Genomic DNA, 21985 nt, shown 5'->3' on the forward strand with positions numbered 1-21985 from the left:
ACGCTGATCCTTGTAAAATATGCAAAAGAAAAAGATATGTAAGTTTGATTGAAGGGAAATGCCATCGCACGGGCAAGGGGTGAGGTCAGGCATAGAGTATATTCCAGCTGGATAGGAGAACATACAGTGTCTGTGAGAGTCTGTGAGAGAGTGTCTGTGAGATTCTGTGAGAGAGTGTTTGTGAGAGTCTGTGAGAGAGTGTCTGTGAGATAGTCTGTGAGAGAGGGCCTGTAAAGGTCTGTAAGAGAGTGTCTGTAATAGTGTGTTGTCTGTGAGAGTCTGTGAGAGTGTTTGTGAGAGTCTGTGGGAGAGTGTCTGTGAGAGTCTTTGAGCGAGTGTCTGTAAGAGTCTGTGAGAGAGTGTCTGTGAGAGTCTGTCTGTGAGTCTGAGAGAGTGTCTGTGAGAGAGTCTGGGAGAGAGTGTCTTTGAGAGAGTGTCTGTGAGAGTCTGTGAGAGAGTGCCTGTGAGAGAGTGTGAGAGAGAGTGTCTGTGAGAGTCTGTGAGAGTGTCTGTGAGAGTCTGTATGTGAGAGAGTCTGTGAGAGAGTATTTAGGAGAGTGTCTGTGACAGTGTCTGTGAGAGAGTGTCTGTGAGAGAGTCTGTGAGAGTGTCTGTGAGAGAGTGTCTGTGAGAGTGTTTGAGCGAGTGTCTGTAAGAGTCTGTGAGAGAGTGTCTGTGAGAGTCTGTCTGTGAGTCTGAGAGAGTGTCTGTGAGAGAGTCTGGGAGAGAGTGTCTTTGAGAGAGTGTCGGTGAGAGTCTGTGAGAGAGTGCCTGTGAGAGAGTGTGAGAGAGAGTGTCTGTGAGAGTCTGTGAGAGTCTGTATGTGAGAGAGTCTGTGAGAGAGTATTTAGGAGAGTGTCTGTGACAGTGTCTGTGAGAGAGTGTCTGTGAGAGAGTCTGTGAGAGTGTCTGTGAGAGAGTGTCTGTGAGAGAGTGTCTGTGAGAGTGTCTGTGAGAGTGTGAGAGTGTCTGTGAGAATCTGTGAGAGAGCATCTGTGAGAGAGTGCCTGTGAGAGAGTGTCTGTGAGTGTCTGTGAGAGTCTGTGAGAAAGTGTTTGAGAGTCTGTGAGAGAGTGTCTGTGAAAGAGTCTGTGAGAGTGTCTGTGAGAGTGTCTGTGAGACTGTCAGTGAGAGTGTCTGTGAAAGTCTGTGAGAGAGAGTCTGTGAGAGAGAGTCTGTGATAGTGTCTGTGAGAGAGAGTCTGTGAGAATGTCTGTGAGAGAGTGTCTGTGAGAGTGTCTGTGAGAGTGTCTGTGACAGTGTCTGTGAGAGAGAGTCTGTGAGAGAGAGTCTGTGATAGTGTCTGTGAGAGATAGTCTGTGAGAATGTCTGTGAGAGAGTGTCTGTGAGAGAGTGTCTGTGGGAGTATCTGTGAGAGAGTGTCTGTGAGAGTCTGTGAGAGTGTGAGAGATAGTCTGTGAGAGAGTGTCTGTGAGTGTCTGTGAGAGTCTGTGAGAGAGTGTCTGTGAGAGAGTGTCTGTGAGAGAGTCTGAGAGAGAGTGTGAGAGTGTGTGAGAGGCTGTCTGAGTGTGAGAGATAGTCTGTGAGAGAGTGTCTGTGAGTGTCTGTGAGAGTCTGTGAGAGAATGTCTGTGATAGTGTCTGAGAGAGTCTGTGAGAGAGTGTCTGTGAGAGTCTGTGAGAGAGTGTCTGTGAGAGTCTGTGAATGAGTGTCTGTGAGAGTATGTGAGAGAACGTCTTTGAGATAGTGTCTGTGAGAGTCTGAGCGGGTGTCTGTGAGAGAGTGTCTATGAGAGAGTGTCTGTGAGAGAGTGCCTGTGAGAGTGTCTGTGAGAGAGAGTCTGTGAGAGAGTGTCTGTTAGAAAGTGTCTGTGAGAGTCTGTGAGAGAGTGCCTGTGAGAGTCTGAGAGAGTGTCTTTGAGAGTCTGTGAGAGAGTGTCTGTGAGAGTCTGTGAGAGATTGTCTGTGAGAGAGGGCCTGTAAGAGTCTGTGAGAGAGTGTCTGTAAGAGAGTATCTGTGATAGTGTGTTGTCTGTGAGAGTCTGTGAGAGAGTGTCTGTGAGAGAGTGTCTGTGAGAGCGTGTCTGTGAGAGTGTCTGTGAGAGAGAGTCTGTCAGAGAGTGTCTGTTAGAGAATGTCTGTGAGAGTCTGTGAGTGAGTGCCTGTGAGAGTCTGAGAGAGTGTCTGTGAGAGTCTGTGAGAGAGTGTCTGTGAGAGTCTGTGAGAGAGTGTCTGTGAGAGTCTGTGAGAGAGTGTCTGTGAGAGAGTCTGTGAGAGAGGGCCTGTAAAGGTCTGTGAGAAAGTGTCTGTAAGAGAGTGTCTGTGATAGTGTGTTGTCTGTGAGAGTCTGTGAGAGTGTCTGTGAGAGTCTGTGAGAGAGTGTCTGTGAGAATCTTTGAGCGAGTGTCTGTAAGAATCTGTGAGAGAGTGTCTGTGAGAGTCTGTCTGTGAGTCTGAGAGAGTGTCTGAGAGAGTGTCTGTGAGAGAGTCTGGGAGAGAGAATGTATGTGAGAGAGTGTCTGTGAGAGTCTGTGAGACAGTGCCTGTGAGAGAGTGTGAGAGAGAGTGTCTGTGAGAGTCTGTGAGAGTGTCTGTGAGAAACTGTATGTGAGAGAGTCTGTGAGAGAGTATTTGGGAGAGTGTCTGTGACAGTGTCTGTGAGAGAGTTGTTGTGAGAGAGTCTGTGAGAGAGTGTCTATGAGAGTGTCTGTGAGAGTGTCTGTGAGAGAGTGTGAGAGTGTGTGAGAGGCTGTCTGAGTGTGAGAGATAGTCTGTGAGAGAGTGTCTGTGAGTGTCTGTGAGAGTCTGTGAGAGAATGTCTGTGATAGTGTCTGAGAGAGTCTGTGAGAGAGTGTCTGTGAGAGTCTGTGAGAGAGTGTCTGTGAGAGTCTGTGAATGAGTGTCTGTGAGAGTATGTGAGAGAACGTCTTTGAGATAGTGTCTGTGAGAGTCTGAGCGGGTGTCTGTGAGAGAGTGTCTATGAGAGAGTGTCTGTGAGAGAGTGCCTGTGAGAGTGTCTGTGAGAGAGAGTCTGTGAGAGAGTGTCTGTTAGAAAGTGTCTGTGAGAGTCTGTGAGAGAGTGCCTGTGAGAGTCTGAGAGAGTGTCTTTGAGAGTCTGTGAGAGAGTGTCTGTGAGAGAGTGTCTGTGAGAGAGTCTGAGAGAGAGTGTGAGAGTGTGTGAGAGGCTGTCTGAGTGTGAGAGATAGTCTGTGAGAGAGTGTCTGTGAGTGTCTGTGAGAGTCTGTGAGAGAATGTCTGTGATAGTGTCTGAGAGAGTCTGTGAGAGAGTGTCTGTGAGAGTCTGTGAGAGAGTGTCTGTGAGAGTCTGTGAATGAGTGTCTGTGAGAGTATGTGAGAGAACGTCTTTGAGATAGTGTCTGTGAGAGTCTGAGCGGGTGTCTGTGAGAGAGTGTCTATGAGAGAGTGTCTGTGAGAGAGTGCCTGTGAGAGTGTCTGTGAGAGAGAGTCTGTGAGAGAGTGTCTGTTAGAAAGTGTCTGTGAGAGTCTGTGAGAGAGTGCCTGTGAGAGTCTGAGAGAGTGTCTTTGAGAGTCTGTGAGAGAGTGTCTGTGAGAGTCTGTGAGAGATTGTCTGTGAGAGAGGGCCTGTAAGAGTCTGTGAGAGAGTGTCTGTAAGAGAGTATCTGTGATAGTGTGTTGTCTGTGAGAGTCTGTGAGAGAGTGTCTGTGAGAGAGTGTCTGTGAGAGCGTGTCTGTGAGAGTGTCTGTGAGAGAGAGTCTGTCAGAGAGTGTCTGTTAGAGAATGTCTGTGAGAGTCTGTGAGTGAGTGCCTGTGAGAGTCTGAGAGAGTGTCTGTGAGAGTCTGTGAGAGAGTGTCTGTGAGAGTCTGTGAGAGAGTGTCTGTGAGAGTCTGTGAGAGAGTGTCTGTGAGAGAGTCTGTGAGAGAGGGCCTGTAAAGGTCTGTGAGAAAGTGTCTGTAAGAGAGTGTCTGTGATAGTGTGTTGTCTGTGAGAGTCTGTGAGAGTGTCTGTGAGAGTCTGTGAGAGAGTGTCTGTGAGAATCTTTGAGCGAGTGTCTGTAAGAATCTGTGAGAGAGTGTCTGTGAGAGTCTGTCTGTGAGTCTGAGAGAGTGTCTGAGAGAGTGTCTGTGAGAGAGTCTGGGAGAGAGAATGTATGTGAGAGAGTGTCTGTGAGAGTCTGTGAGACAGTGCCTGTGAGAGAGTGTGAGAGAGAGTGTCTGTGAGAGTCTGTGAGAGTGTCTGTGAGAAACTGTATGTGAGAGAGTCTGTGAGAGAGTATTTGGGAGAGTGTCTGTGACAGTGTCTGTGAGAGAGTTGTTGTGAGAGAGTCTGTGAGAGAGTGTCTATGAGAGTGTCTGTGAGAGTGTCTGTGAGAGTGTCTGTGAGAGTCTGTGAGAGAGCATCTGTGAGAGAGTGTCTGTGAGAGAGTGTCTGTGAGAGTCTGTGAGAAAGTGTTTGAGAGTCTGTGAGAGAGTGTCTGTGAGAGACTGTGAGAGAGTGTCTGTGAGAGAGTGTCTGTGATAGTGTGTCTGAAAATCTGTGAGAGAGTGTCTCTGAGAGTCTGTGAGAGAGTGTCTGGGAGAGTCTGTTAGAGAGTGTCTGTGAGAGTCTGTCTGTGAGGGTTTGAGAGAGTGTCTGTGATAGAGCGTCTGTGAGAGAGTGTCTGTGAGAGTGTCTGTGAGAGTCTGTGAGAGAGTGTCTGTGGGACTGTCTATGAGAGAGTGTCTGTGAGAGATTGTCTGTGAGAGAGAGATTGTGAGATAGTGTCAGTGAGAGTGTCCGTGAGAATCTGTGAGAGAGTGCCTGTGAGAGAGTGTCTATGAGAGAATGTCTGTGAGAGAGTATCTGTGAGAGAGTGTCTGTGAGAGTAAGTGAGAGAGTCTGTGAGAGTGTCTGTGAGAATCTGTGAGAGAGTGTCTGTGAGAGAGTGCCAGTGAGAGTCTGAAAAAATGTCTGTGAGAGTCTGTGAGATAGTGTCTGTGAGAGAGTGTCTGTGAGAGTCTGTGAGAGAGTTCCTGTGAGAGTTTGTGAGAGAGTGTATGTGAGAGAGTCTGTGGGAGAGTGTCTGTGAGAGAGTGTCTGTGAAAGAGTGTCATACAGTCTGTCTGTGAGAGACTCTGTGGGAGAGAGTCTGTGAGAGTGAATCAGCCAATAATACAAGGCATTTGCAGTTAGGGTGAGTACTCTAACGCTCAACTTTCATTGTGACAATGGTTCATTGGTTCGAATAGAAAACCTGTACATGTTTGCAGAGTTTAACAATTTGTGGCTATTCATAATGCTCTGAGGATACTACATTATTATATGCAAATAAATACATGCGGAACAAATAAAAGAAACAATTCTAGTGAAGACTTGAATCAGCATGTTCTGAAAACCTGTAATTTGCGGGAGATAGAGAGAGCCCGGGAGTGCTACGTGCGCGCATGCGCAAGATGTAAAGCATTGCGCACGCGTGCACATTTTGTACACCGATACGCGAAGCGGCATTTTCGTTGCTATGACAACGAAAGCATCGCAAGATGGCGTGGACTGTCCACAGTCCTACGGACACGCGCATACTGTCTGATATGGACAGATGGCGATCTTTGCAAAGTAGCCATCCTTGTCCATGCAGACGCGTGCATGAGCCCACTGGAAGAATTGATTCCAAAAGGTCCTCTCTAGTGAGGGCAGCGCATGCGCTGCTTTTGCCAGGCGAGACCTAAAAACTGTGGCACTGGCCTATTGTACGGTGTTTTTGCTTAAGAGGACACCAATGGCATATGGTGGGAGGCATCATATTGAGCCATGTTTACATTTCTGCAGCTTTCTCTGAGACCAGGGCTTTACATTTAGGTTTTTTAAAAATAAATAATTTCAGTAGTGTAATGCATATTCTTCTACTTAAGTAAAAGTTGACTGCAGAGAAAACACATGTTTGTACATTACTGCTTTGTTTCATTATTGTTAATAAATAAAAAATTGTGTGTGTGAAAAAACCTTAACCTCTGTTCATTGGACAAGTAAAAAAGCCTCGAAAATGATCAACGATCAAATTGTATTGGCAATCTGAAATAATATATTATTATTCAATATAAGGTGTATATCAATTAACACATGCGAACTTAAATACTTCCTATGATCTATTAATAAATATCCCATTCTGCTTTACACTGGGGGAACCATTAAGCTATGGCTCTTTGTGCTGTGAATATGTTAGTCTACCAGTAATAACAAAAAGAGAAAGGAGTTGGTATCCCAAGATTTACTAAATAAGTACACTAATGGTTGTAGCCCCAATTCCTGTAACACACTAAGGTCAAATGTCATAATGTCACTTCCTGTGATGGTATTAAGGTCAAAGGTGTGATGTCACTTCAGCTACCCCTGGTGTTTTGGTGAATCAACGTCCATGCTGCATATCTCCAGATTACACACTTTTTGAAGTTGTTGTATGCATGGCACCCCAAGGAAGCCCTTCAGCTACTGGTTGCCACTATATAAAACATATAAATAAATAAATTAAACTGTTTCAGTAATGTGATAATTATGGCATTTTATAATATTAGGGAGTGTCTTGCTTCTTTATTAAACATGCTGTATTGATAACAGTAGTAAGATTCCCCCTCTGTGGCCCAGAAGCAGTTCCTTGTAGTTTGTGCAGTCAGTCAGTTAAATCACTGTATTCAATACTTAGGAAATTAAGATCATGAAAGTACAAAAATATACATTATAAAAATACAGACATTTAAAACAATGATTACAATCAGAGTAAAAATGCGTCTTGGCCCCCCTGCTCTTTTCCTTTTTTAAAGCAGTTCTCCCACAAACTCTATGTACTACAAGAGGGGTAAGCCCGAAACTAGATGGGAAACGTATCTTGTGTCTACTCTATGCGGATGACCTGGTAATTATGGACCAGTCAGAGATTGGTCTACAACGAAAATTACACAAGTTTACAGAATATTGCCAAGTCAAAAAACTTGTAGTTAATATGGAGAAGATTAAGATTTTATGTTTCGGCAGAAGGAAAAGAGGGATTTCCTGGTACCTGGGCACAGAAAAATTGGAAAAAGTAACTGAATATAGATACCTGGGGATGTGGTTTCAAGGAAATTTGCATTGGCACACCCACTTGGATGCACTAAAATTGAGGACTTCGGCCTCATTGAAGGGATTAAAAAGATTCAATGGCGTGTACGGGGAAATGTCTGATAGACTGGTTCTAAAAGCTTGTTCAGACATGGTGCCACTTCAATTTTTGTATGGTGGTGAGATATTATATTTGAGTGGCAAAAATAGGTGGGATGTTGAGGAGGGAAACAGTTTGAAAAATCTCTTTTCTCTGCCTAAATCATCAATGGTACAGGCAGTGAGACTTGAACTGGGAACTACCTCATGGGGTTTCTTAACGAGCATGGCCCTACTACGCTCCTGGCAACATGTGAGTTTAGGTCAAGATATTAAAATCTCACAATGGTGTCAGAAGGAAATTATAAACAGCGATTTAACCTGGGTAAAAGAAACCAGAGCCATAGTCCGAAAAGCGTGCTGCCAGTTAAAGATTGAACTGCGCCCTCAGTCCCTTCAGCCTGTGATTGATAAGAGAGAGCTTAAGATGCTAGGATCTGTAGTCTCTCGAGCACAGGACCAAAACTATCTTTCTAGGAAAAGTTCAGTTCTCCATATGGTCACAGTGTGGCAAAAAGATCAACGTTTTCCTTATATTGACAGGCTACCCAGTTGCCAGTTAAGGCGTGAAGTGCTAAGACTAAGATTTGGGGTAAACCTATGTTATGCGAGTAAAGGGGTAAAAATCTTTATGCTAAATAATGAAGGAAAATGCACTTGCACTTTAGGAATAGCATTTAATATCATACACATTTTATTGGATTGCCAGAAGTTGTTAGAAGTGAGAAAAGATTTGTTATGCCCGATTTTTAAAACGTATGATATTAAAAATAGGTCGCAAGCAGTAAACCTTTTACTAGAAATGGTCAATCTAGACATAGCCAGTGCCATAGGGAAATATATTTAAAAAGTTAAGGAGTTCTTAAAATGTAACGACTATCGAGAGGTCTAGGTTGAGTGTTTAAGGTGAATGAGAAACATAGGAACAAAAATCATGTGGTATAAAAAAAATTATATCTCAGGTTTTTAAATTGAAATTGTGTGTTTTAGACAATTTTTTAAATGCTAGTTTTAATGTTTTCTTCCTTCTGAGGATGTGAGGATTGTCGCTTTTAAGAAGTGTATAGATGATTTTTAGAATCTGTACATACTGGATTTTACTATGCGGTGTGTTGTTTATTGTTTACTTTGATGGTTGTAATAGACAGAATAAAGTCTTACTGAACTGAACTGAGTAAAAATGCATAACTCATTTAGAAGGATTACACTGTTGTCTAGTCTTCCATGAGAGTAGTAAAAAGGAAGCCACAGAATAAGACACTAATTGATCAGGCTATGATTGTAAAAAATACATCCCAGGACATTGAGTAAAACGGTATTTGCACATGAGCGGCCGGATGAATCTAATACGCTGATCCTTGTAAAATGTGCAAAAGAAAAAGATATGTAAGTTTGATTGAAGGGAAATGCCATCGCACGGGCAAGGGGTGAGGTCAGGCATAGAGTATATTCCAGCTGGATAGGAGAACATACAGGGGATCAAATTCAATCTAGACCTCACTAAAATAAATCAGTGGAGTGGATTGGTCACAAAAGATAAATAAAGGGCTATGCCTTCCTGATCTATTAGGCCTTCGAGATATGATTTTACAGACACTTTTGAGCAATTCATCTTAAATGGCTCAGCTACTCTTTGTTTGGAATATAGTGTCTTAATTTCTTTTTTTGAGACAATGGTGCAGTTTGATGGAGATGTAAACAAGTGCCCAAAACCAAGGGAAGAGAGACTATTTTTGATGAGTGTTAGCCACAAGATCCTGTAGGCATTGTCGAGGGAGAGGCATTCTTCTGTCAGCCTCTGTTTGAGGTTCACAGATTCTCTCCTCCAGATCGAGTGCCATAAAAGTGTTGGTGCCAGCCTAATTGTGTCGTTAATGTAAGGGATATCGAGTTCTGCATGACAAATTAAATTAGAACAGCTGGATGGAAGACTAACAAGTCTTTTCCAGAAGGAGTTTTCGATGAACTGGAGTTTATGGGAATTAACAGTTTCCCAGATCCCTGCCCCAAAGGGTTGATAGTGATTACGATTTGGCGGAGTAAACATTTTTAACCATGTCAAGGGGCTTTGCCGCCCAGTTTCTTGATGACGGAGTTTATTGCAATAATGCTATTCTCGATCATTAAACCTCTATTGGTGATCATTTTAGACCAGGTTAGTTGCTTGTCGAAGGTTATTCTGAGATAAGAGAAAGTGTCTTTGTGTGCTTTTCAACGTCCCGCTATATGGAAATGTGAAGCCCTCCTTAGTTTACTGCCCGATATTAGGATGAAGGTCTTCGCCTCATTTGTCTGTAAATCTAAGCTACTCATGTATCTAACATAGGTATCCAATATCTGCTGCAAGGCTCGACCAGTACGGACAATTAGTACAGCGTCATCTGCATAAAACAGGATTGGGGTGCACGTTTTGTTGATCAGGGGTGATTCCGCCCTATTCGTGTAGATGGAAAAAAAAAGGAATGGGGCTGGAACAAAACTCAGGTGCACTCCCCCCATTGATTGGGAATGACCTGGAACACTCAACCTGTTTCCCGTAACGCACACTTGCCGAAGCCGATGAGTAGAGCTGTCTGATGAAATTAATTATCACCTCTTCAATGCCGATTTCTGCCATTATGCTCAGCAGATAGTGATGGGTGATGCAGTCAAATGCTGCTGAAAGATCCATGAATGCTAGGTATAACCTCCCCTGCTTTATTTGGGTGTACTTGGCCAATAATAAGCTTAGATTGAGGCATTAATTCTGAGTTCTGCTCCCCTTTTTGAACCTATATTGCACCAGGATAAAAACGTTATTGTGGGTGGCCCATTCCTCTAGCCTATTTAATAAGACGCGACCCATCAACTTGGCAGTGCTGTCCATTAGAGAAGTTGGCCTGTAATTTTTGGGTTCAGATTTGTTTCCTTTCTTATGGATTGGAATTATAATTGACCTCCTCCGCGAATCCGGACGGCCTACAGTTGCAATAGTGTTAAAAAAATTGGTCAGGACCGAACCCCATAGATTTGGCTGCTCCATGAAAAAATCAATTGGTGTGCCGTCTGGACCAGGAGCTCTGTTGATCGAAGACTGTGAGAGAGCCTCTCTTATAAATTAAAAAATAAGAGAGACATAATTAGAGAGATACCTGGTATCTGCTGGGTGACCACTCCCTCCACAGGTAGGTTAAATATGGAAGACAAAATTGCAACTCAAGCTTCCTCATCTACATGGCAATCTGTGCTCAGCTCCTCTGGAAGTTTAGGAAAAGGGACATTGATGACTCTCCAAAAATCCCTGGCATTGTTCGAGAGGGCTGCTAAGTGCAACGGCTCCCACGCCTCTTCCTTAAGGGTTTTGGATCTTAGCTTCCATGCCTCTGAGTAACGGTGACGCCAGATCTTAACTAGTTCTGCGTCTCTGGGGATGGATTTAAGAATCTGATGTAGGGTGGATTGAGACTTGGTGCATGACTGATCAAACAATTTGGGAACTGATGAGTTTGAGGTTTGACTGGCCCTGGTTAAGTCTTGTTTGGTCTCTAGTAATATCTGGTCGAAGGCCTTGATTATCAGTCTTGAATCAGGGTTGGATGCCAGGCAAGTCAGGATGTTGTTATATCTTTTACCAACCACGGCTGTAGTGATACTTGATTTATCTGCCATTGTCCATTTTAGAATGATCTTCCTTGCTATTGTGGGTTTGACGGGCATAGTCTGCTCTAATTGAGTTCCCCCCATTCCAAGTCACTGATTATGGCATCATGATTGCTAAACCGGAAGGGCAGAATTACAATTTTGGAAACAAATGTTTTAAGGGACGAAGATATCAATATATAATCTAGGGTCGAACCCTGGCTAGCCAAATCAAATGTATATTGTAAGATGCCAGATCTAGGGTCTACGGAATTCATAACTTCCATGTGATGAATAAAAAACAATCTATGCAAGGCATCACCTAAGGATCATGCACGTTTGTGCAGTCATCATTGGGGTGTAGTGAGACACTCACATCTCTGAGCCCTCTTGCCAGTGTGTGTGCCACATTAATGATAGATAGAGGATGTGGCATTAGGGCTAGAGCTGCCCACTTAAGAAATGAGTTCAAGTCACCCTTCTCCAACCCCCTTGGCATATTAGGCAGAAAAGGTACTTGCATTTTGAATCTACATTTCCAGTGTCACCTTGTGAATCTGGGAAAATCACTTAATCTCTTCATGCCTTAAAAATGTATGCAACTTTTTGAAATGTAACTCCTCCTAATGTAAAGTGCACCAATGCCTTCTGGTCGAGTTTGTGCAACAAAGAGCTGCAAGAAATATATCTAATCACCCTTTTGTGGACTCCCATGTAACATTCTAGAGGTTTGGGGTGTGTTTTGAAGCATACACAAAGCAGCTCCTTGGCTCAGTGGTGACTGCCGTTTACTGGGAATGGCTTGGCAGGGGTAAGAGGAGTGGGTTGTAAAATGAAATAATAAATAATTTTAAAAAACACACCTTCAAGCCGACCACTTCGATGCCTGCAATCTCTCACTCTACTCGCCGTCGCCACTCACTCCTCGGAAGCAGGAACTAGGAAGCTCCCAGGTTCCTGACTCCCCTAGTGAATCTCAATGCTGCAAACACAATGCTGCAAAGCAGCATCGTGATTGGTCTGAGCGCCATGGTTCGGCGCTCAGATGGGGCATGGGGGCCTGAGCATGTTCTGCACCCAGGCTGTTATGCAGCCTGGGTGCAGAACATGCAAAGTCCTCAAGACTGTTATGGTCAGCCTGAGAGAGCTGGCCAAACAGTAATGTGCACTTTAGAGTGGAGCAACCACTGCTCCTCCTGGCCCTGCTCTGGCTGTCCCGCCCCACCCCTCACCACACCAGGAAACGGAAAACTAAAATGATAATAACGCTGGTTATTATCATTTTAGTTTTCATTTTTTTACACTGCATAAAGTAGTGGGGCGACGTTCCTCCGCCTTACTGGAGGAGCCGCCACTGCCCTGGTTACTGCAATATAAATGTTTAAAGGGGTTCCCAGTCTGTGAAGTGTGGAGTCTGAGTGTAGGGCCCGGAATATTTCAGTCCTTGGAAGTGGATACACTGGCATCTTTTTAAAACCCTTTCCCACACAAAAACCCTCATGGATATCATTTTAGAAAACCAACTCCAGGATTCATAAAGTGTATTCCCCAGGGGTGGGGGCAAATCATATCCTCTATGGAGGAGGATGTGCCAACTGATTTTCCTTGACTGGCATGGGTCAAACCCTATTTTCCGTTCCCTTATACCACTACTTGCCATTTTCCTACCTAATCCACCATATTTTACCATACTCCACCTTTGCCCTTCATTACACTCGATGAAAAATATTCATTGTAGTTCTTCCCCTCTGTTAATGTAAACGTATCCTCTCCTTATCTCTACTCATCATAATTATTTCTAGATTTACAAATGTGCATACGCTGTACAAATTCTGCATATTCTCCTTTCGACATTAGTTGTCTATAACTTCAGCCTTCCCAGAACCCATTCAGTCCTAAGTTTGTTTTATAAAATCATGTCATTTAAATGTACTCTCTGATCTCCTCCTGGAACATCATTTACATGCATTTGTACTTTATATCTGAACACAATGGACTAATATTAAGAGATCTGCTGTCTTTGAGGCTTGTAAGCACTGTACTAACTTCATAAATAAATAAATACATAAATAAATAAATATTACCAGCATCACACATGTTGTCACACACTGAAACGTTGCACAAATGTCACCTTTGCCCTCTATTTCAATGCCCAGTGCTGATAGGATGATGTGGCACACAGTAGAGTGCTTTCCATATTTATTGCTCATTGTGTGCAGATGGTGGACATTGGTACTTTTTTTTTAGGCCCAGCACGTATTTGTCATCACAATTTGAACCAGACAAAGGAAAAAAAAGGAGAAAGAAAGAGGAAGATAGCATAGCAAAGCAATAACAAAAAGAGAAAGCAGGAATTGGAATGAAACGGGGAGAATGAGATAAAGAGATGTTACGATATCGGGCGGATTGCCTCCGCCAGGCTCGCGGTGGCCACCGCATGCCTGGCGGAGGCAATCCGCCCGATTTCGTCTTTCCGTTTCCCCCGCCATATTAGTATGGCTTGGGGGACCGGAGCGGTCACAAACACCGCCCGCTACTTTTCCGCTCCGGCCGCCTTGCGGCCGGGGGGGAAAAGGAATAATATGGTGGCGGTGTCTATCAGGCACCGCCAGCCATATTATGATGGGGTTTTCGGCAAGCCTTTCCGTGGCGGCAATGCCGCCACGGAAAGGCAGGCGGTCTTCACTCTGGGGGCCCCCTGCGGGCCCCCAGAGTGAAGGTGGGTGGGGGGTGCACACGGGGGTACATGTGGTACCCCCCCTGCATTTGCATAAGGAAAGCGGCAGGCACCGCGCGGTGCTTGCCGCTTTCATTATGCAAATGCGTGCATTTACTTTTGACATTGTGGCGGGCGGTGCAGTGAGCACCGCCCACCACAATGTTAAATGGAGGATTGCGCCCGCCACTGTGGCGGGCACATCCTAATTGCACCCCCAGGACCCCCGCCCTTATGGCGGGCGGTCCCGATTCACAATGGGATGACGGGTGGGCAAAGTCCGCCCGTCATCCTAATGAGGCCCCCAGGTGTAGATTGGTGGAAGAAAGAGGCAAGATGTGGAATCAACATTAGGTAGCCTTGGAATTTGGCAATTCTGACATTGGTGACGGCTGGTGGAACACTTCAAGGAAATGTTTGGTCCCTGTATGTATTAATTTTTAAGCACTGTTGTACCCTATGCCTATCCTTGACCCTACATATTCATATCCTTTTCAGGGGGACTTTCTAAAGTAATGTTTTTCAAGATTATCATAAAAGTTTCTTATTTGGGAGTGGATTCTAAGATCTTTTCGTTAATGTTTGTTAAAGTATTGTACGCAAAAGTTTCTATTTGGTCTTAGATATGACAGGTATTAATTGAAGAAATAAGTACCTTTTAATTTTTTAAAGCATATATAGCAATTACTACTGCTGGAAAACCCAATTTTAATAGATTTTATAATTTGTTGATAATTGGGAATATAGCTGTAACAATGCACTTGGTATAAACAACATATAAAATCTCACAAACTAATAAAATTAGGTCTGATGAAATAAAGCTTGTTGCAGTCACAAACTGTGCCAGTTGCAAAATCACTGAGTTTAAGACCGCGACAAGGCATTTTGCTATGTACTTAGACCCTTTTGCAATTTGGAAACACCTTTCAGAATCGCAAAAGAAGTTTTGCAACTCATTCTGATTCCCAATTAGGCAATTAGGAGAGGGCATTAAAAGGCTACCCCCACCTAAATGTAATTTGCAATGAGGTGTGGCCATGGTTTCCCAAAACACTTGAGGCCACAAACCATTGAAAAATCAAAGTAGGTGACATATGATTCAAAAAGAAGAAGTTTCAAACGACGGAGTTCTTTTAAAAGCAGAACAGATATCTTAAAATTGCTTTCAAATGTTTCCCATTTGGGAATTAGAACACAAAGATGGAAGGCTGCTAACCTATGGATACCGCCATCCCAGTGTTCGTAGCCAATCATAGAGGTTCCCAAATAGCAACTTACTTTTCTAATCAATATTCCTTAGGCAGATCGATCTGCAACTCTTCGAATAGGAATTTTGGGGTGTGATTTATTAGTAAGAGTCAAATTGCAAAAATCCAGACATGCCACAGAAAATTTTATGAGAAGTTTGCAACCACTGTTTGTGCTTTGTCTGTTAGTACAAGGGGCCTGTATGAGCATTTTTACACACCTTGTAATTCCTAACACATATAATGACCGTGGGATATGCCTCATGCTATTCAGTGTTTTCAGAGGCTTTTGGGAAAGGGATGTCTCACATAGAAATAAGTAAAGTCACTCATGAAAAAAAAGTTAAAAAAGAGAAATGTGCAACTCCACGTGTACACTTACATTACAAGAATAGATTTTCTGCATCAAACAACCTATGGTTAGCATTGGCTGCTGCACAGTAGTGAGATGCAACAGCCGCTGGTTCTGTATAGCCGTGCTTTAATGTAGGATATATTTACACTTTGTTATCTAAATTAACTCTATAATTGTATGCGTTTGATTCATATATAAACAGGTATGCTCATATGGTGATGACTATAATAAATAATTTATATTTTTGATAAAAATCTGGATTAGGATAATAATTATTCTCTATATATCTGATGTATATGGTCGTGACAGATATATACATTAACACCATGACTCCATGACGACTTAAGAAGCTTTTTTGAGGTTGGGTGAGATATTCCACCTATTTAAACGTCTTTCAGGCGGTGGGTTTTGTTTTTTTGGTATTGCGTATGCTTCCCTGATCCTCCTGCCTGTTTGTCTAATTATCAGGGGTCCTCTTTTTTGTTGCTATTCTAGGCAAGTACAGCTCTGCTAATTTCTGGTGCATCCTTTCCGAAACATGGGAAGATGAGAGTTGCCCCTGGACGAGAGGCATTCGCAGGCAGGGCACATAGGGATCAGGGAGGGTCTGCCAGTAAATTCCACCTCAGCCGTTCCTGACGCGTTTTGGGCCTGACGCCCTTCCTCATAGGTAGGCTACGAACAGATTACAAACACACAGGGCTTCCAGTATTTTCCCTCTTTAATAGCAATCTTGCTCAGGTGAGAAATTTGCAAAGCATCCTGGAACTGGAAGTCCATGTTATGGATCCAAGTGGGCTGCTGTCATCCCGCAGTGGCAACATTTCTCTGTATTTGGATTCACCTTAAAGTCCCTTTCCCCAGTGCAAACAATTTCCTCCTGATCCACATCCCGCTGTCTCAACAAACAGCAGCGGAAACATGTACCATTTCAGACACTCAATAGATGTCTCATCTATAGCCGCTAAAAAATTAATTAAGGGAAGATTTAGAGGAGGGTACAATGCAGAATTTGTCTTAAAATGACAGATCCTCATGGCATACGCTATTGGTGACATCTCCAGTTCGTCGTTGAACCCGCTCAAGGTGCGAGTCTAAATCCACCAAAATATGGTGGCAGTTCAGCCTTTCCATATAGAGTAGCAGAAAGGCCACCATATTTGGTGCAAAAGGCTGCCTTGTAAAGGCTAGAACAGTGTAACTAAAGTGGGGCAAACACCCTTCTCCAACCCCTGAGCATGTTAGGCAGACAAACCTTGTGAGCACAAAAAAAGGTATTTGCTTTTTGGGGCTACATTTCCAGTGTCCTCAACAGAAATTTCCACCAAAGGTTTTGCTCCCTAACCCCTAGATTCATCAAAGTCCCGTTTTGCGAGTCAGTAATAGCGATTGTTAAGGAATCGCTATAACAGACTCGCAAAACGGGATTCATATACAAATCGCAATTTATTTAGTGATTCCTACTGCTTCCTTATTTGCGATTAGCTAATTGCTAATCACAAATAAGAAATTACTCCCCATTCATTCCTATGGGCCTAAAGGCCCATAGGAATGAATGGGAAGACATATCAATGTGCGAATCGCTATTAGCGATTCGCATTTTGAGATTGCGATTTCAAGGGTGCAGGGGTGTCCAAAGGACACCCTGTTGCACCCCTGAAATGATATTGGACGCTGGTGTTACGCACACACATGTCCCAAGGACATGTGTGTGCGTAACATACAACTTAGAAAAATGCACTTAAGTGCATTTTTCTAAGTTTCCGCTATTTACCACGAGGTTTGACTTCGCGGTAAACATCGGACCAAAATTGCAAATTCGCAATTTTCAAATGTTTCATGAATTGCATTTAAGGAATCTCAAATAGAGATTCCTTAAATGCAATTCCTCGCAAAATTGCGAATTCTATAATAGCGATTTTTGCATTTGGGATGATAAATCCCTAATGCAAAAATTGCGCTCGCAAAGGGCCAGATTCTCAGAATCTGGCCCTTTGCAAGCCGATTTTATGTTGATGAATCTGGCCGTAAGTGCCTTACTCATCCCGCACAGAGGAAAGAGCCACTTTGATGGAAAATCCTGTGCAACCATAGCGGTGAACATACGCTGTGGTGGTTTTTACACTGCCATTGTCCCATAGGATTGAAACAGAGGTAGGTGGAAACTCCACCAATAAAACTCTAATGCCCACATGCATCAAGGGTTTTTGCATTCGCAAATGGTGCGAATCGCAAAATTTGGCCGTTTGCGAATGCAAATCCCGTTTTTGGGATGCATGAAGCTTTTTGATATTTTCGCAATTTAAGAAATCACAATTTTTTTGCGATTTCTCAAATTGCGATTGCATTTAAGAAATCAAATTTTTGCGATTTCTTAAATGCAATGCATGATTTTTTAAAAATTGCGAATTTGCAAATTAGAAGTGGTAAATTACCATGAAGTTCACCTTCATGATAATTTTAGAAAACTTTCAAAAATACACTAAAGTGCATTTTTGAAAGTTTCATTTTAAACACACACATGCCCTTTGGGCATGTGTGTGTGAAAAAAGCACTTTCAGGTACATTTCAGGGGTGCAGGGGGGGGTCCTTTGGACCCCCCCCTGCACCCTTGAAATTGCATTCTCATTTTGCGATTCCTTAATTGCGAATCGCAAGATGAGAATGCCTTCCACTTGATTCCTATGGGCTTCTAGGCCCATAGGAATCAATGTAAAGGGATGCCTTATTTCCGATTCGCAAAATTGGGAATCACAAATAAGGAAAAATAAGGAATCGCAAATAAAAATGCGAATTTTTAATGCATAGGTATTTGCGATTTTTAAATTGCGATCCTTAATTTTCGCAATTTAGGAATCGCAATTACCAACAATGATCCATGTGGCCGTAAATCAACAAGGTTTCATCTTTAAATACCAACCTGCTAGGATTCCCACAGGGTCCACTAATAGTGTTCTCTTTAACCAAAAGCAACTTTTTTGTTTTGTGAATATTTCATGTAAGGCTTATCACATCCTTTCTTTCCCTGTTGTCAGTATATGTGACCTCCCAAACTGCTTGCCAACATTAGCACAGAAAAATTGCATTCATATCCCAAATATTGTTTTTGATTGGGAACCTAATATGGTCTCTGGACGGGCTTGTTCGCCTCTGAGGCTGACGCTGTGCGGCTTCCCTGGCCTAGGAGGAGAGATGAAAGATGGCTCCGGGGCGGACGCGCATAGCGCTCACGGCCGGGTCCAAGCACCGGCAGCAGGCTCGCGCCAGCAGCTGCTTCTTCTCTCGGCTCTTAAAGTCTCATTTGGTGCCGCTCGGACATGGACCCCGGAGTATTTTACAACAGAAAAGCTTTGTGCTGATTGACGAACGAGCTGCTATCTGAGAGATGTAAGTACAGTCATGACATTCGGCATTAGCGAAAAGGTCCCCGGAGGGAGAAGGTAGATGCAGGCCCACTCTGGCGACGTGTGGGCCCGGCACTTCAGAGCACCCGGCCCTGATAACAGCTCCATCAAACAGAGCGAATTAGGGATCTTACCTTCTAACCACTGCTTCCGGGGTAGAAGAAACATCATAAACAATGTAGGATCAACTATATGCACCTCGGCTGCCCCGAAAATGACGTAAATTGTATTGTTTCCATATAACATGAAAAAAACCAAGAGTGTTTAATAAGGATTCTGATGAGGGGGCGTACTGCAAACGGGGTCATTTTGTGTGCATTATGAGAAATCTGTAATGCCTCACAGGACCGATTAAATGTGTGGGTACCATTGGGAATCCGAGAAGGTAGTGGAGACCTCTCTTGTTTCCTCCAGAGATTTCTCCATCAAAATCTTAGCTGGAATCTACCGAGGGGGAGGGGGGGGGGCTGAGTGAATACTGGGGTAATCAGACCTGCAATTACTGATTCCTGCAATAATTCACAATTACTCAGAGGATGCTCAGGGTCGAAAACACAGTCCCCATTAATTCTTCACCACTGATGTTAACATGTGTTCTGAATTAACACTATGTGGACTGGGGGACTGAGAACGAGGCCCAAGATTGTGTTCTCTTACTTCCCCACTCTCTTTGTCACCTACAATACATCCAGAAAGTCAAAGGATTGAACATAAACGGCAAAATACAGATAGCAACTGAAGGTTGAAAAGTAACATTAGAAGGAAATATTAGTTTTGGAAAAATTGCAGAAGACGTGAGAGAGCTTCTTTCCAAAAGGCAGATCTATAACCACGCAATATTAGGCTTTTTAATTTAGATAGAAAACGAAAAAAAATAGGACTGATAAACAAGGGATTGAGCTGGAACCCAAACATGGCTACTGAATAAAAGACAGTTAGGAAATGAGGCACCAGACTGGTTGTGCTTAACTTTGTCTGTTGTCAACTTCACATTAACATTTTTTTTTATTACTTATAATTAGGTTGATGAAACAACCCGGCTCATGCATTGCCCCTCAAATATATCTTTGTGTTTAACACCTTAACTGCGGCCGTTATTTCGCGGCAGTGCGGCGGTTTTAATAAGTGGGCGAGGCCACGTCGGCCGTTGGACGTTCGCAGCACCAGCGAGGTAGTGCTCGCGACAGCCAACCGCCGATGGCAGCAGGGAAGGAGTTAAGAAATGTGATTATACAAATTTTGTATGTATATAAATGGCTTACAGTTAATATTATTGCAATACTGATATTTCTTATATTATTATTATTAATAATAAACACAATAATGATAATAATAATAATAAGACTAAGAAGAATAGCTTTACTTTGATACTACTCATTGGGCTGAAACTATCATTTTTTACTATTATTCATCAATACAGCCTCAATGTTTGTAAATAAAATGTGGAGACGTTTCGAACCAGATTTAAATCTGTAGCGTTCAAGTTCTACAAATATGCATGTAGGTGAATGTGAGCTCATGGCAGTGATATAAACAATGTGGGTAGCTGAGTTACCTTTTCATTCATTCATGTTTTCTTGGTCGTTAGATGTCTTTTTTGGCAATCTCAGTTGGTGGCTCTCCTCCATATCCTCCGTTTGTCTCTCCCCTTGAGTATAGCTTGTTTACAGTTACTTTTGGGTAGCTAGGGTGTAGTCTTCCACTAATGATGTCATGGAACGCCTTTTTTTCTCAGTCATCACTTGTTTACCACTCAATGGGAGTGAATATCTTGAGTTCCAGAATGCGCTTGCACTTTTTAGTTTGATCCCCTCAACTTGCAACATCTCGCCCTTCCCACAGTCCACCTCAGTGGTGCTCCAGGCACCAGATGGCGGCCTTGGTGATGCCCTGGACGTTCTCCTTCCACTTCCTTCCACCCTTTCTCCTGATGGTTTACTGTGGCATGCGAGGCACCAGATGCTGGCCTTTGTAAAGCTCTGGATGTTGTTCCATTGTGCTGTCTCTTCCCAAGACAAAATGTTGTTTAAAAAACGATTTTCACTTTCTGTGTTTACTGTCTATGCCTGTGGTTGTTACAGTTAAAAATTGTAGTTTTAGCCTGCCTGTAAATGCATTTTTTATCACCTGTGTTGTGTTTTACATTTGTGGTTTTCCCTGCCCATGATTGCCTCCATTTAGTGTGTTGAATTGTGGGATTTGCAGTCCAACCTCTGTAGTTTGTCCCTCTCATTCCTTGGTGACAAATCTGTTTTCCCTCCAAATTTCTCCTTTGCTCTGTGCTAAGACCTGTATGTTAAAACAGTGAACTCCCAGCCATCTTTTTGTTTTCGCAAGCCAGTGAAACCAGCCCCCCTGACTCCCCCCAGCAACAGGGATTTTTCTACATCAGAATGTGCTTCTGTGAGCTGTTTAAACTGTGTTTTACTAGGGCATGTGCACTTCGTTTTTTTGCCAGCAGGGGAGTAAAGTATTATTCAAACAGTATTGTTAGATTTCAAGTTAGTGAGGCCCTTACCTGCTGCAGTCCAAAGTGTGGATTGAGCCTGTCTGTCTACCCAGAGATTCTGAACAGGAGAAGCAGCTTCCAACTCCCTGGCCAGCACCTTGTCTGAGGTCGCTGGGACCTTATATGATCTGCTAGTGGTTGGTACATGTCTACACTGTTTGGTGGTTGTATCTGGTGTTTCTTTTGGGTTAGGGTTAATGTCCTCTTGGTTGGGTATTTGAGGTCTCTGATTGGTTTCTGGGTCTGTGATTCAATCATTGTAGGGTTGGGACTAGGGCTAGGGTTAGGATCTCAATTGGAAGTAGGGACTAGGTCTTCTTATGTTATTGGTTGTTGGGAGTAGGGTGGGACTAGGGCCTTTAATTTGAAGTAGCGATTAGGGCTTTGGTGTGATTGGTTGCTGGACTAGGTGTGGGACTTAGAGTAGGGTTAGGCTTTCTATTGGAAGTAGGGACTAGGGCTACCTGTGCTATTGGTTGCATGGACTTGTTTTATGACTAGTGGTAGGGCTAGGGCCTTTATCGGACGTAGAAATCAGGGTTTTTGAACTGATTGGTGCTTGGGCTAGGGCTAAGATTGGCTGTAAGGTCCTGGTCTCCTACTGGTTCTAGATTTTAGGGCTAGTGTTGTGATTGGATAGTGTTAGGGCTAGGGTTTCCATTGGCTGAAGGGGTCACCTGATTACTAGGGCTACAAAAAGCCAGGGTTAGGGCATCTCAGCCCGGGCATCGAGGCTAAGGGCAGAGAGGACAAGCGCAGTTGCCTGTTAGAGCCTGTTCGAGACTGGTCGGGACTAGGGCCATAAATGATGCCCTTTTTCTCATTTAGCAATACCCAAAACTCCTTTATACTCATCCAAAAACCACCTCCTATTGCTAAGACCTAACAACAACAAAAAAAATCTTTCACTCTTTTATCCCTTCTCTATCCTTTTCAATCGAAATTAACAGACTAACATGTTCACTTCTCAAATTCCATATTCAACTATACTAATATACTACCCAAATAACTGAATAACACATCCA

This window comes from Lissotriton vulgaris, chromosome 12 (genome assembly GCF_964263255.1).
Source record: "Lissotriton vulgaris chromosome 12, aLisVul1.2, whole genome shotgun sequence".
NCBI classification, from domain to species: domain Eukaryota; kingdom Metazoa; phylum Chordata; class Amphibia; order Caudata; family Salamandridae; genus Lissotriton; species Lissotriton vulgaris.